At 48.3% G+C, this 13834-nt stretch overlaps 1 non-coding gene across 1 annotated transcript; it reads right to left on the bottom strand.

Annotated features, from left to right (window-relative positions):
* Positions 1 to 4634: 4634 nt before the first annotated feature.
* On the bottom strand, positions 4635 to 4740 carry LOC123579522. Its single transcript, XR_006702823.1, has one exon. It is a non-coding gene; the product is annotated as a U6 spliceosomal RNA (small nuclear RNA).
* Between the last annotated feature and the right edge of the window lie 9094 nt (positions 4741 to 13834).

Raw genomic sequence — 13834 nt, 5'->3', positions numbered from 1 at the left:
AAAAAAGTTTTTTTAATGTTTTATTTATTTTTGAGAGAGAGAGAGACAGAGCATGAACAGGGGAGGGGCAGAGAGAGAGGGAGACCCAGAATCGGAAGCAGGCTCCAGGCTCCGAGCTGTCAGCACAGGGCCGGATGCGGGGCTTGAACCCACGAACTGTGAGATCATGACCTGAGCCGAAGTCGTGCGCTTAACTGACTGAGCCACCCAGGCGCCTCATGTTATTCGTTTTCTTTTTCAGTTTATTTATTTATTTATTTATTTTGAGAGAGAGAGAGAGAGAGAGAGAGAGAGAGAGAGAGAGAATCCCAAGCATGCTCCATGCTGTCAGCAAAGAACTCGCAGCGGGGGCTCGAACTTACGAAACGTGAGATCGTGACCTGAGCTGAAATCAAGAGTCAGAGGCTTAACCGATTGAGCCCCCCAGGCGCCCCCGTTGTTGGGGACTGCTTTCAGTCTGCCCCCATCCCCATCCAGGACTTCCTACAGGTGTCCTCTCCCTTACGTGGGCTCATTCAGGCCACCTGTGCTCACAGGTGATCGCAGCCCCCTAACCTGCCACCAAGACCCTTTCAAGTAACTCCCTTGGAATTTCAAATTTTCACACCTCTTGGAATTCTGGAATTCTGCCAGGAACCCGGAGGCTACCAGAGAGCAGGGCCCTGGCTCCCAAGTTGTGTAGCCCATCCCTCCTCTTTTTTTTTTTTAATTTTTTTTTTCAATGTTTATTTATTTTTGGGACAGAGAGAGACAGAGCATGAACGGGGGAGGGGCAGAGAAAGAGGGAGACACAGAATCGGAAACAGGCTCCAGGCTCCGAGCCATCAGCCTGACGCGGGGCTCGAACTCCCGGACCGCGAGATCGTGACCTGGCTGAAGTCGGACGCTTAACCGACTGCGCCACCCAGGCGCCCCCCATCCCTCCTCTTTTTAAACTCCTCTTCCCCTTCCTACCATGCAGGCCTCCTGCGCATGGCATTGCTGGCCCCAGCGCCGTCCACAGCTTCGGAGACAGGGCGCCCCTGGGGTCTAGAGGTGCACACCCGATCCCCTTGCTACACTGACCCAGGGAAGAGCCCCAGGCAGGTTTTGGAAGGAGACTGGGGGCTGCCCGTTCAGGGAATTCTGGGGTCTCAGGGTTCCATAAAATGTCCAGAAGCAGGGACACATCTTGCTCCTGGCGATTCCTGGCCCTGCGGGGGGGAGACTCGGGCCTGTGTCTAAGGGCAGTTGTGATGCTAATTCCATTGCATAATCTTTATTGAGGACCTATCTTGTGCCCCACCTGCCTGTTGTAGGTGCTGGGGATTCAGCCGTCAGTAAAACGGAAGTTCTTGCACGCACTTTCCAGTGGGGAAGTCACACAGTAAATAAAGAAACTAATAATTATTTAAAGCAGTTTCACATATACTGTATTTCACGTAGGTGGCGCGACTAGCGTTAGGCCTGGCAGGTAGCGAGCCCAATGGCACATCATCATCAGCTCTGACCTTGGGTTTGGTTTCGGCGCTGGGAAAAAGACGCGGCACCCTTCTCGGCGGTTCCCTCCTCCCACCGCCAGAGGGCGCGCCGCCCCCGCCTGTCCTCACTCTGTGCCGCACGCCTTTCCCTAATCTTAATTGCAGTGGGGCAGCCTCTTAGCCTCGCGTGGGACCTGTTCTGTGATTTTCCTGGGGGCCTGCCTGTCCCAGGGAGTGGTTTGCTCCTAATAGCAGCAATAGCAACCCAAACCATGAAGAACTAAGAGCCAAGAGTTACTGAAATTATGTTGATCCCACAATGCCTATAGGCACAATCAGCTAGGATGCAGAGAGGAGGCTGTTGGGTCAGAGGGACCAGCGTGAGATTGGGGACCAGGGGGAGAGAGAGAATCCCAGACGGCCTCCCCACTGACAGCACAGAGCCCAATGTGAGGCTCGAACTCACGAACCATGAGACCATTTCCTGAGCCCAAGTCAGACACTGAACTCGCTGGAGTGCCCCAATAGCAGACACTCCTGGAGGCCTATACCTACACCCATGGAAACTTCCGGAAGCCAGTTTTCCACCATGAGGGAAGCCACAATTAGTGTGGTCAACTCTTGAGAAGGCAGAGAAGATGCAGCGAGTCTGTGATAATATTGCCGGGCCTCCGGATCTAGCCTCACCTAGTATCAGCCCTCTTAGGAGATTCTTCTGCCCTTTGACACTCGATAAGCTAGATAGATTTTTACTAATTTCTTCTTTCAGCCTCTCAACTGACTAGGACTGTTGTATTTATTGTATCTTTGAAAGGTTGCGTGATCTAATGGCTATGGAGGGTGCAGAAATGGTCCTCCTCAAAGATGTCCACGTCCTGGGGGCGCCTGGGTGGTGGTTCAGTCAGTTGAGCGTCCGACCTTGGACGCTCACGTGCCACCCACGTGCGCCCAGATGCAAAAACCCGGAACAAAGTACGAACAAACCAGGACCCAAAGTGTGTCACGAGATGAGGTTTAACCCGGCAGCCCAGGATGTGCTTAACTTCCAAAACCCAATCGGTGAAGCATGAGTGTTTGTGTCTTGTGTATGGAACAGCTCGGGAAGGCTTGGCAGGATAGGGCAGGTCGTGATTTCCACCCGGGGCCATCAGTGATTCGTTGACTTAACGTTGGTACCTGCCATGCCACAGCGCCTTCTCCTTCCTAAGGGATATTAGTATGCAGATTTGGCAGAGGATGGAAATGCAACGGCCATCAAGTAACTTTGCAGCTACAGTTGATTCTTCCGTGGGCTCCTAAGCAGACCGATGTGGAAGAGTGGCCTGGTTGACAGGGAGATGGGCCCACAGGGGTAAAGACCAAAGGACGGCGGGGGTGTGGCCACGCCACAAAAGGCCTTGGAGCAACCGGGACCCGAGTATTTTAAGGACGAGACGCCAACTTATGAGGAAAACTTCAGAAAGTCATTATTAAGGAGAGTGATCCTGGGGGGGTGGGGGGGGTGGGCGGGGATCCATGGGGAAAATGGGTGGTGGGCAGTAAGGAGGGCACTTTTCGGGATGAGCACTGGGTGTGGTCCGTAAGGGATGAACCATTGGTTCTACTCCTGAGGCCAGGATTACACTGTATGTTATCGTGAGAATTAAAAAAAAAAAAAAATCTGTATTATGCAAAAGTGAAAAAAAAAAAAAAAGAAGAAGCCGGTGTTGGCATAGATTTCCTCTAATTTGAACTGATATTGTTGGTGTTTGATACAACACTAAGGAAGTCGATGATTTGGGTTTCTGAGAAAATCACATGAAGGGCCACTTGGCGGTGAAGGCGGATTCTTGTCCAAAGTCCAACTCCCAGGTTTCTGCCTGGCCTGGAGATTTTTTTTTTTTATTTTTAAATTTTTTTTTTCAACGTTTATTTATTTTTGGGACAGAGAGAGACAGAGCATGAACGGGGTAGGGGCAGAGAGAGAGGGAGACACAGAATCGGAAACAGGCTCCAGGCTCTGAGCCATCAGCCCAGAGCCTGACGCGGGGCTTGAACTCACGGACCGCGAGATCGTGACCTGGCTGAAGTCGGACGCTTAACCGACTGCGCCACCCAGGCGCCCCTGGCCTGGAGATTTTTAAAGGGGTTTAATCAGTTAAGGGAGCACAGTGATCTGTGACATTTCTGGCTTAGGCACAGAGTCCGTGATGCCAGCTACTGAGTCAGCTCAGTGCCCAGACGTTGTACAAGAAGTTCTAGTTCCTTGGTGCCTGGGGTTTGGGCAGGTTGTACAAAAAGATCATTCCTTAGTCTCCAGGGCTTGGGCAAGAGGACCATACTCTGTTCTTTGTGCAAAGGAGGGCCAGGTCTACAGATGCGGAAAGGGAGATCATTGAAGGCATCTGTGTGACCTTAAAAAGAAACATTTCGCGAAAAGGTTGCTGAGCTAATCAGGAAGTTTAAGGGGGGCTTCAAAAAGACTTGCTGGCCTCTGTGGCCTGAGAAAGTCCTGGTCCCTTATTGCCCAAGGCCAGCGATCTCAAAGAAAGCAAATGAGTTCTGTTAACAAATCAAGGGCCTTGAGTCAACAGGCACGGAGTGTGTTACCAGGAAGCAAGTTAATCCTTGAGACTGGCCAGGCTGGAGGGCTGTTACAGCCTGATGCATGCATATAAATTAGCCCTTCTCCCCTAATTTGGCAGAAGTCTGTGTGGGTTGGTATTTGCTTTTTCTGTTTTCTGTTTAAACATTTTTTTCAATGTTTGTTCATTTTTTGAGAGAGAGACAGACAGAGAGTGAGTGGAGGAGGGGCAGAGAGAGAGGGAGACACAGAATCGGAAGCAGGCTCCAGGCTCTGAGCTATCAGTACAGACCCCGATGCAGGGTTCGAACCCATGGACCGTGAAATCATTACCTGAGCTGAAGTCAGATGTTTAACTGACTGAGCCACCCAAGTGCCCCTGTTTTTTTCTTTTTCTTTTTTTTAATGTTTTTTAAATGTCTAGTTATTTTTGAGAGGGGGGAGGGGCAGAGAGCGAGGGAGACACAGAATCTGAAGCAGGCCCTGGCTCCAGGCTGTCAGCACAGAGTCCTATGCGGGGCTTGAACCCAAGAACCACGAGATCATGACCTGGGCCAAAGTCAGACGCTTAACCGACTGAGCCACCCAGGCACCCCATTTTTTTTTCTTTTTTTAACAAGGAACGCTTCGTGGATGTGTGTGTGTTCCTCATGCAGGGCTCTGCTGATCTCCTCTGTATCGTTCCAATTTTAGTATATGTGCTGCCCAGGCAAGCACTGTGTGGGTTGGTATTTGCACACGCAGGTTTCTGCAATGCCTGCCCGTGCCCATGGCACCCTACCAGAAGACTCATCTATGGGGACACACCGCTCACACAGAACAGCTGATGGGAACACAGACACAGAAGAACTCCATTCCTGTCTTCTCAATGAATTAGTTGGGTGCTTCATTCATAATTCTGAACCTACAAGCAAGGAGTTCCTGGCCACATGGAAGAGAATGTTCTGGATAAACCGTACAACTGACTGGAAAGCCAAATCATAAACGTTGTTAGCAAGGAGAACGAATCTCTGTATAATTAAATTATCTTCATAGAAATCCCATGAAACCTAGGGTCAAGCAAGAGGCAAGGCTGATTGAGTCAGCCAGTAAAAACAAAAACGAAAACGAAAAAACCATAAGCGGGGGCACCTGGCTGGCTCAGTCAGAAGAGCGTGTGACTCTTGATCTGAGGGTCATGAGTTTGAGCCCGCATTGGGTGTAGAGATTACTTAAAAAAAAAAAAAAAAAAACTTTAAAAATATCTTTAAAAAAAAAAATAGAATCCAAGTTCTTATGTCCTCCAACGTTTTTATCCAAACTGTTTCCAGGGGGACCCGGGGCGGCTCAGTTGCTTAAGTGTCTGACTTCAGCCCAGGTCATGATCTCACGGTCCGTGAATTTGAGCCCCATATGGGGCTCTCTGCTGTCAGCACAGAGCTTGCTTCGGATCCTCTGTCTCCCTCTCTCTGTCCCTCCCACACTCGTGTTCTCTCTCTCTCTCTCTTAAAACTAACTAAACAGTTAAAAACAAAATGTTTCCAGGGATGGACTCGACTTGGATAAGAAATACGCTGGGGCCCCCCAGTTCCCACGGTATTTACAGATGCATTTACTTTATTGTACGCTTACAAGCATCAGCCGGGGGAAGTGTTGTTACCTCCTCGTGGGCGGAGCGCACTGAAGTTCTGAGACACTCAAGTCATTTGGCAAAAAAATCCCACAGCTTGTAAATGGTAGAGTTGGGCCCCTAAACCCATGAGAGAGAATTATAAGCGTATTGTTTAAAACTATGAAGCGGCTGATGCTGGAAACTGCTAACAGGATTGGACTCAGGAGTGCCAATGGGGATGGAGGTCAAAAGGAAGGGAGTCGGAGTTTTGTTTGTTTATTTATTTATTTAAAAAGAAATTTAATAGTTATTTTTGAGAGAGAGAGAGACAGCATGTGAGTGGGGGAGGGGCAGAGAGGGAGGGAGACACAGAATCCGAAGCAGGCTCCAGGCTCCGAGCCGGCAGCACAGAGCCCAGTGCGGGGCTTGAACTCACGAACCACGAGACCATGACCTGAGCTGAAGTCAGACGCAGGAAGTGAACCCACAAACTGTGAGATCATGACCTGAGCCGAAGTTGGACATTTAACTGACTGAGCCACCCAGGTGCCCCTCCATTTCTAAAATAAGGTAGTATGATACATACCCCTTCAAAATCCCAAAGCACACAGGTATTTTTTACAGCTGCCTACATTTCCATTTTACAAACAAATTGTAATTTATTTCATTTGTCTCCTTTTGAAGGCCACCTAAGCTTTCCCAGTCTTACCCTAAAAACAAGACAATAGACTTTTACAAAATGTTTATATATATATATATATATATATATATATATATATATTTTTTTTTTTTTTTTTTTTTTTGAAAGAGAGAGATAGAGAGAGAGGGGAAGAGGGAGAGAAGGGGACAGAGGATCCAAAACAGGTTCTGTGCTGACAGCAGATAGCCCAATGTGGGGCTTGAACCCACGAACTGTGAGATCATGACCTGGGCCAATGTCGGATGCTTAACTGACTGAGCCACCCAGGCGCCCTGAGATGATAAATATTCTTACACTTAAGTCTTTGTGTACATATTAGAGCGCTTCGCCAGTAACAACATTAAAAGGGGAAACTCTGAAGCAAATTGTGTGCGATACACTGAGTCATATGTAAAGGGAACACTGAAACAATATACCAATTGATTATGTCCTACATTATCAAGAAATATGAGGTAGGGTGGGCCCAGGGTTTTAGTTCCAAGTGTTAAAACACATTCTGGATGGCCTCCAATGTGCAGTTTGCACGAATTCCAAGCCCTCCAAATGTGCCTTACATAGACATTGGCAACATCTGGGTAAGGCTTTAACCTCTGTAGTGTTCAGCCAATGAGGAACTAGGGGAGGGGCTTATATGCTAGGAAATAAATCGTCTGCTGTAACTGCCCCAAGTGCACGTGTCCCTCAGACACCTGCTTTTGCAAGAACGTTGATTAAAGACTTGCTTCATTGTACTCCAAGTCTCCGTGTCCCTCCTTTGATTGGGTCGGTGGGCTTATTTCTAACACAAAGTGTCTCCTTTCTTTTTATTCATGGCTTAAAAGAACAACAATCATTTCTTTTCTTCACAAGTATACGATGTGGGTAGGCTCATTTCTCCTTCCCACAGTATTAGCTGGGGTGGCTTGATTGGGCCTGGAGGATTTGGTTCCCGAACATCTCATTTGTGTGCCTGAGAAGCTGGTTCTGGGTGCTACCTAGGAGCTCAGTCTAGGAATGTGGGTAGGGACCTTAGTTCCTGCCCACGTGGCTACTGATGCTTCCTCACAGCCTGGCAGCTGAGCTCCTTGAGCAAGTATCTGAAGAATCTTGGACAGTAGCCACAGGGCTTTAAAAAAATTTATTTTTTATTTTTTATTTTTTTTATTTTTATTTTTTTTTAATTTTTTTTTCAACGTTTATTTATTTTTGGGACAGAGAGAGACAGAGCATGAACGGGGGAGGGGCAGAGAGAGAGGGAGACACAGAATCGGAAACAGGCTCCAGGCTCTGAGCCATCAGCCCAGAGCCTGACGCGGGGCTCGAACTCCCGGACCGCGAGATCGTGACCTGGCTGAAGTCGGACGCTTAACCGACTGCGCCACCCAGGCGCCCCCCAAAAAAATTTTTTTTAATGTTTTGTTTATTTTTGAGACAGAGACAGAGCATCAGCAGGGGAGGGGCAGAGAGAGAGGGAGACACAGAATCCAAAGCAGGCTCCAGGCTCTGAGCTGTCAGCCCAGAGCCTGACGCGGGGCTCAAACTCATGGACCGTGAGATCACGACCTGAGCCAAAGTCGGACTCAACCGACTGAGCCACCCAGGCGCCCCGCCACAGGGCTTTTTTAATGACCTTCTCTTAGTATTGTTTCTTTGGAACCATCCGGGGTTAAGATAAATGTGGGGTGTCACCTGTGATGGGGTTTTGGAGTGATGGGAGTTCAGAGCTGATGGGCAAGAAAGAATTCTTGAAGCATCTTTGGTGCAAAAGGGTGATTTTATTAAAGCACGGGGACAGGACCCATGGGCAGAAAGAGCTGTGCTGGGGTTGTGAGGAGTGACTGCTTATATAGTGTGGAGTTGGGGGGAGGTAAAGTCAAGAGGAAGTTTCTTAAAGGGATTTCCATATGCTGAAGGAGACACAGATTACTGGAGGCCTAGCTATTGTCAAGCTAAGGTTGTTTTTCCTTCTAGCAAAGCATTAGCATTAAGACAGTAGGGGGTTCCTGGAGATTCGGCTATTGATAAGGTTGCCTTTTTCTTGTAATTTACTAAGATATTTGTAAACTGATGGAGATTCAAGTCCTGCATGACTGTGACCTCTATCAGTTAACCATTGGTTTTCTCTCCCTTTCCTTTGTCCTTGGGCAGCCAGGAGTGACTGATGTATCACACACATCCCACCTTGTGGGGGTGGTTTGTGGGGTGTCAGCCTGCCTTACTCTCTCTCATCACCTGTGTCATCAGACGACATTGTTTATCATTGAAAAGACCCCTGACCAGTCTAAGTGGATCGTCAGTGGGCCCATAGCCTTCGTAGCCTGGACTGTTTAAAAAAAAAAATGGTTTAAGGGGGCACCTGGGTGGCTCTGTAGGTTAAGTGTCCAACTCCTGATTTCAGCTCAGGTCATGATCTCACAGTTCATGAGTTCAAGTCCTGCATGGGCTCTGCGCTGACGTGTGGAGCCTGCTTGGGATTCTCTCTCTCCCTCTCTCACTGCCCCTCCCCTGATGGCGCTCTCTCTCTCTCTCTCTCAAAAATAAATAAATTTAAAAAAAAGGTTTAAGAAATAAGTTTTTGTCTTCCTGGGTGAAGTTTCTTTTTTCTGAATATGACACTTGTATACTTTGGGAGCCACCCTCATGGGCTGATACAAACTGGTGGTTCCTGTCCCGTATGAGGATCTACATGTGAGATAGTTTACATCTCCAACCACGTGGCCTACCCCTTTCAACTGGGCTGCCTGTTTGGGAGGCCAGAAAGGACCACCTAGATAGTTGCAAGGCATCCCCATAAAGATGTGTCTAACGCTGTCATGGTGGCATGTTGGGTTTCCCTCCTATGTCCTCTTAACTCTGCTCTGCTGAGCTGAAGCCTATGGTGACTTGTGTATGTGAACTGAAGAAATCGGCTGCTGTGACACATAGTGGTTGTGAATGGAAAACAGACGTAGAAGAGAGAAACTCAGTGTAGCTTCCAAGACAGACAAGCGTTGTGCTCAGAAACAAGAAAATCCACCCAGGAAAACTGAGACTTCTCTCTTAAGTAGTCCACAGGTTATGCAGGCCCTCTGGACCTATGGGTCCATTTGCTACCAGAAACTGGGTTCACATCTTGGCCTCTTGGTAGTGTTGAACCACAAGACACAATGAAGCCAAAGAATAGGGAAAGAAAGGGTTTTATTTTCAATGAGGAAAATGTGGTGGATCTTTTCCAAAGTAGTGTCTCCCTGAACAAAACTGGGGGAACGCTTAACCAACTGAGCCACCCAGGTGCCCCGTGGCGGAAAAATCATCTTAACATGACTGAGTCCAGGTCAAAGTCACTAGGTTTGGCAAAGGTCAGCATTATCAATTCTCTGGCTCCTTGTGGTCTAGTATCTGAGTGCTCAAAAGGGCTTAGATCCCACAAAGATTACTCCTTAGTGTGCACAAGGCTGTCTTCACATATGAATGAGCACTGGGAGTTTTAACTCTGATTTATTGCCCTGATAGGATTAGTCAACTTCCCGGCTGTTTATTCTTACATTGTTTCGTAAGATGGCCCCGGGGGCCTAAAATGACTCTTCTTGTGTCCAGAAAGCTATGTCTGTCATTCCTTTTCCAGGAATCTCTAACTCCGGTCACATAGTCGCAGTTCTTTCAGTGCGGATCAGGCGAGCTCTTAAATGATAATGTTGCCCGATAACACAGCTGACACTATGCCTTTACCTTAAACCACGATGGTTCCAAAGAAACAGTATCCAGAGAACATGCCTGAGGTCAACTTCCCAAGGAGAAGGGGGTAAAACTTATCCTGAACCTATTTGCACTCACCCCCGCCCCAACTGTGAACTTGGATGAGCAAATGTAACACAGATCACCAGGACCTTACTATCCAAAGAGGCATCAACGGACTCGTCACGCCTTGGCTTGGTCTGTGTTTTGGGTCATTTAGTTTTTATAGGGGTTATAACAGCATCCAACGGTGGGATCAAGGGCGGGTTTAAAATGCACCAAACACAGCAGCATATAGCATTTACCCTGTCACTCAAAAGGCCTGCGGGGCACCCTTTCCTGGGATTTCGCAGCCCAGCATCCCCAGCAGTCCCTCCTTCTGGCGGGAGGACGCCGAGCGTGCGGTGCGGCGCAGCGCCGCAGTGCGCAGGCGCCTCCAGCAGAGCTCGCTCATGCGCACTGCTGCGGCGGAGGGAGCCGCCATGTTTCCGTCGAGGTCGCGCAGTTAGGCTCGTAGTGCGGTCGCTTTTGCTGCCCCTGGGGCTTCCCGGACTCTGGGACTCTGCTGAGTTAGTGGCTGCGACTGCCCTCGCATGGGGCTGTGATCCTCCTTAATGGTTTCCGTTGGCGGCCCCGGGGCTCCGTCAGGGCTCCGCCGCCCCTTGGAGTCCGGGGAGAGTCGTCCCGCGCGCAGTGCACCTGATTTTGCCTCCTGGGGGGGTTGCACAGGTGCATCTCCCATGGGGATGGAGCCAGCCTGCACCCCTTTACCCAGACAGATCCCAAGTTACACACGTGAGGTTCGGGCCCTCGTACCTGCGTCTGCCCCATCCAGGAACTGGCGTCCCCAGGCAATAGCCCTCGCTTTGCATAAGCCCACACCTCCGTGGCTGGCAGTGGCCCATCTGCTGTAGCTGCATGGACATCTGCATGACGCCCTCCAGCCTAGCTGCCGCTGGATTTTGGTTGCTGACTTTCCAAGGTTGAGAAAGAATGTAAACACGCAAGCGGAATTGAGGCGCTTGCCCCCCATCAAAGGAAGTTCAGGTGAGAGAGGTGTGCCTGGGTAGAAGCCAGAATGCACCCAGAAGGGGAGGAAGCAGCTTTAAATATTTGCAAAGCTCAGGGAGTATCAGTGCTGGGTCACCATGATGGTCCTGATGGAGGAGGACCCACCGCTGTAGGAGCCTGGGGAGCGATAGCAGTGAAGCTCAGAGGGTTCCAAGCTCCTGCGTTGGTGGGTTCGGAAACCAAGTCAGAAAACTGGGAGAAGGTGCATAAAAGCGCATGCTAGGGAAAATAAAAGGCGCCCACGTCCCTTCCTTGTACGCAGGCTTCCACTTTTGCGGAGGGCCAGAGCTAGGAGGGAGTGTGACATGTAAGCTTAAATCAAGATGGTTGCTTTCACTTTTACATACTTCTGGACATTTTCAATTGGTCAGAAGAAGATATTTACTAAATAAAAGAGGCCATTCGGGGCGCCTGAGTGGCTCAGCCAGTTGAATGTCCGACCTCGGCTCGGGTCATGATCTCACGGTTCGTGAGTTCGAGCCCCGTGTCGGGCTCTGTGCTGACAGCTCAGAGCCTGGAGCCTGCTTTGGATTCTGTGTCTCGCTCTGTCTGCCCCCTCTGCTGCTTGCACTCTGTCTCTCGCATTGCCTCAAAAATAAATAAACATTAAAGAAAAATTAAAAAAAAAAATAAAAGAGGCCATAAAATTTCATGGCATTTCACCTTTTTATCCAGGGGCAGGGGAAGAATCAGGAAAAAATCGAAAAGGAAAGAGGTGTGAAAACAAAAGCTGCTTTGTAATTATGTTTCATGTCATGCTTTGTTCATTGAAATGGTCCCGTTTAAGTGGGGGTTTTTTCAGCTTTATCGAGGGATAATTGACAAACATATGTATGTGTTTAAAGTATACAATGCAATGATTTGATATACAATGTACTGCGGAATTATTACCAAGATCAAGATAATTAACACATTCATCACCTCACACAAAGTTGACATTTTTGGTGTGGTTAGCCTCAAAAGTAGATGCTGTCATTTACTTTACCAGCAAAAGATGGGTTTATTGGAGGGAATAAAAGAGAATTGCAATCCCAGACAAACAAGCTGTGGCAAAGCCACAGGCAAGTCCAGGGAGCAAAGGAGAGGCACGCTTTTTTTTTTTTTTTTTTTTTTTAATGTTTTTATTTATTTTTGAGACAGAGAGAGACAGAGCATGAGTAGGGGAGGGGCAGAGAGAGGGGGAGGCACAGAATCTGAAGCAGGCTCCAGGCTCTGAGCTGTCAGCACAGAGCCTGATGGGGGGCTCGAACTCACGGAGTGTGAGATCATGACCTGAGCTGAAGTTGGACGCTTAACCGACTGAGCCACCCAGGCGCCCCTGAGGCACACTTTTAAAAAAAAGTTTATTTAATGTATTTTAAGAGAGAGAGAGGCAGAGGGCAAGGGAGAGAGAGAACCCCAAGCAGGCTCCACACTTGTCAGTGCAGGGCCTGACGCCGGGCTCGAACTCACAGTCTGTGAGGTCATGACCTGAACTGAAACCAAGAGGTGGTCACTTAACCAACCGAGCCACCCAGGTGCCCCAAGGCACACTTTTTTAAGGAGAGAAGGGGTAACTTGAGAAAGCTTTCTGAATTAAAATTTCTTTGGAGGAAACTGGGAGTTCTAAGTGTGGTGGCTTCTCATCAGTGGAGCTGGTGCCTGGGGGTGCCGAGGACAGCAACTTCCTTGGGCCAGAGTGGTAGAGAAATAGCCACATGCAAGGTCAAGACCATACAAGGTCAAGTTCATTTCTTCCTGTTGGGTGTGCAATTGACGATGAGTGCTAGGACATGAGAGCTCCCCCTACCCACATCTCCCAACTCCATTGTAATGAGGTTTGCCATTACTGATTTTCACAATATACTTTTATGTTTTGGAACGATAACTAAGGTAAAGATAATTAACACACTTGTCACCTCATATAGCAAACCTTTGTGTGTGTGTTTTGAGACTGCTTAAGATCTGTCCCTAGCAACTCTCAAGTACATGTTGCCATACATATTATTAACTATCATCACCATACTGTTCCTGAGGTCCACAGAACTTATTCTTTTTTTTTTTTAAATGTACTTATTTTAAGAGAGACAGAGACAGCACGAGTGGGGGAGGGTCAGAGAGAGAGGAGACAGAGAATCCCAAGCAGGCTCCATGCTGCCAGCAGAGAGCCTGACATGGGGCTTGAACTCACAAAAGCATGAGATCATGACCTGAGCCAAAACCTAGAGTCGGATGCTTAACAGACTGAGCCATCCAGGCACCTCCACAGAACTTATTCTTAAAACAGAGCACTTCATTTCTCCCCCTTCCCAGCCTGTGGCACCCACCATTCTGTCTATGCTCTTTTTCTGCGAAATCACCTTTTTGTTGTTGTATGTTCTACATATAAGTGATATTGTACAGTATTTGCCTTTCTCTGTTTGGATTCTTTCACTTAGCATAATGCCCTCCTGGTTCATCGATATTGTCACAAATGGCAAGATTTCCTCTTCTTTATGGCCGAACGATATTCCATTGTATTTGTAATGTATACCACATTTTCCTTATCGGTTTATCTGTTGGGCATTTCGGTTGTTGGATGTGGATATCTTGGCTATTGCGAATAATGCCACAGTAAACATGGGTGTGTCTGTTCTGAGATAGTGACCTTATCTCATTTGGATATGTAATGTTGACGTTAGAAATAAAACTATTCTGGGTGGCTCAGTCGGTTAAGCGTCCGACTTCGGCTCAGGTCACGATCTCACAGTTCGTGAGTTCGAGCCCCGCATCGGGCT

Source organism: Leopardus geoffroyi, chromosome E2 (assembly GCF_018350155.1).
Source record: "Leopardus geoffroyi isolate Oge1 chromosome E2, O.geoffroyi_Oge1_pat1.0, whole genome shotgun sequence".
In the NCBI taxonomy this organism is placed as follows: Eukaryota; Metazoa; Chordata; class Mammalia; order Carnivora; family Felidae; genus Leopardus; species Leopardus geoffroyi.
Note: the sequence above shows the minus strand (reverse complement) of the source record. Positions and strands in the feature narration are given on the sequence as shown.